Genomic DNA, 2879 nt, shown 5'->3' on the forward strand with positions numbered 1-2879 from the left:
ATTAATGAGACATAGCCACAGGGTAAGCAATGTGTGAGAGAGTGAATTTTGCTGTAAACAATTTGTTTGTTAACCATATTTGTATTACGGAATGAACGTTAGTTTAAATAAAATGTTGGTGACGTATACGGTTGAAGCACCGGGAATTTGTCTCAAAAATATTTGTTAGATTTGCTTGGAGGCCTTGACTGAGGAACACGGATTTGAATGCGCTCCATGAGCTGAACTTCACAGGGACGAATACATGATCATAGGAACTTTGATTCCCGGCTGTAACTAAATTGAGGAGTTCGATTGAATCACTCCTATTGCTGCAAATCGTATATGTCATTCAACTCAAAAATAATATTTTGAGTGCTTTATGAGTTTATTCCACAGAATACGTGTCCTGAGATTCTGGTACCTCTGAGATAGACTGTGTACGTTGAGATTACCACTGAATATAAGTCAATATCCACAACAGCCTAATTCAGCGTCGTAACACAAGCATTTGCAAGCAGAACTTGAATGGAATTACAGGAGATGAAAGTAAATAAGCTGTACAGGAACAGAAGTCACAATGAATACAATATTATTGCTTGGGTCTGTCTCTGCATAGCGGATTTATATACAGTGTAATACAATTGTTACATGTTTCTGTATGATAGTGTACAATCATGATAAACATGCAGTTTTTTGTTTTGTCTGTCAAAAATATTTGTGAGATGGACGCGCGCTGTCTTTTTTGTAGTCCTAGTTTCGTAACTCAACCTCTGCAAGAGACAGACACATGTAACAATTATACATGTATCTGTTCTGAATTTTGATTAGGTCGGACAGTTTTTGTAGTCTCTTTACACGTATATGAAATCCCAGGGGAACTTGAAATTTGTTTGTGAATGTGAGCTAATATGTCGAGGCCATAAAGCTAATCTTTTTTTTTTTTTTTAAACCGGAGTGTAATCTTTATCCCTGTGCTTCTCATCACAACATGATGTCACCCATTTCATTTGTTTACTTTCTATGTTTTTAACAAGTTCCGCTTGTAAATACTTGTCTGTCGCTTGTTGTAAAATGAAGTGGAAACTAGAATACAAACATTAAACCTGCAACTGTAACGTTTTTGAATACTTGTTAGATACAATAACATAATCTTAATATCACACACCAACAGTATTGCGTCATCTGTGGATAAACCTGTGTTTGTACATCTACTGTTTATGGATAACATCGATCGCTGGTTAACATGTACAATGTATAATTATTGGTATTTCAATAATTTTCAGTGATTTTCTAATCGAAGAATTATACTCCAGTTACAACTTGTGCAAATTTAACACGGCATCAGATTCAAAACCCAGCTTTCGCTCAAGATTTAAACTTGCCACTACACTACATACAGGTAATATTGACAAACACAATTTTATTAGTAATTTTTAGTTAATACATATTTTGTTATTTGATCGAAAAAAATGTGCTAGTTGCAACTAGTGCAGATTTAACGCAAACATCTTCTGATCTATTTCGGGAGTTTATTTTCGTTGCAAATGTAATATATTTTACATCATATTCTTCAAGTTCTGGTTATCTCTATAAATTACATTTTCCAGTCAATATTTCGAGTTTAAACGGATTGTTGGAAGATAGAAACGTATTTGACTACCAGATGTGGTTTTCGAGACTGGAGGTACGTATTGCAAGACAATCTCTTCGCCTGTCTATATATAGGTCGATAACACAGACACTAGACAGGTTGTGTACAAAGGAACCGGATTAGTAGGCGTCACGTGCTCGTTCCGGCTTGGTTGAGCACGTACTATAATCGATATTTAACCATAGTTGAGTCAGAATGGCGCATTGAAATGACTGATATATCGAATTAATTTCCGATCTGTACAGGAAAACATGATATATTGTAAAGTTAGAAACTACCATTTGGACCGGTCAAGCAAAAACATTGACGTGCGAAACAGAAAAGTTGGAGTCGGCCATATCAAAAAGATAACACTACGCCCAGTGTCTGATGCTAGAATTTCATCTCTCAATCTACTAAATGTCATCGTTTAAGGCGGGTTGAGGTAGCATGGTGGCATGCTAAGGAGTTACCAGAATAGAACACAACAAGGGAAAAACCATTTAAAACATTGATTCGGAACTTCTAAACTACACCGAGGCCATAAAAAGGGCTAAAACTATTGCACGATTACCCGTAACGTCTGAATACATCCAAGACTTTCTACCTGAGATACCCCCAGGTCATGAATGTCTGCTTCTACACAAATCATCCAAGTTGAGTACCCCCCACAAACAAGCAAAAACATGTTCTTTTAATTTTCTCCTTAGTTGCTTTGATTTCGACTGCTCGAAATGAAACTGACATGACACTTGGATTATTTCAAAACAATAACTCGTATGGTATTCACACGAAATTTACATTCTGACCATAATTCCCATATCGCCATTAAATGAAGTACTTTGTTTGGGTTTTTGCTTTGTTACTATGGGAACCAGATTTGCTATACGTCGTTTTGGAAGCATATCGCTCGATGGGTCAGCAGTGTCGGTCACCAGAGTTAGAGGGTGATTGATGGGGCCAAAGCACGAGGTCAATTATTTGATTGTTTGTGCGCGTTTTCTCAAACCATTGATATCCCATCGGTGCTAAAACCATGTTTGTCATTACAAGAAAAAAAAATTACTTCTTCTTCATATCACTGGACCGCGACCGCGACTGGTCGTGAACAATAGACAGTAGCCCCGTCTACACGGCACTAAAATTCCTACCTAAGGTAGGACTTAGGACTGCCTCAGGTAGGACGACCTACGTGTAGATGGGGCTAGTGAAAGAAAATACTTCTTCTTCACTGGGCTATGACCGTACGACTGGTCGTGGAGAATAA

Source organism: Glandiceps talaboti, chromosome 11 (genome assembly GCF_964340395.1).
Source record: "Glandiceps talaboti chromosome 11, keGlaTala1.1, whole genome shotgun sequence".
Taxonomy (NCBI): domain Eukaryota; kingdom Metazoa; phylum Hemichordata; class Enteropneusta; family Spengelidae; genus Glandiceps; species Glandiceps talaboti.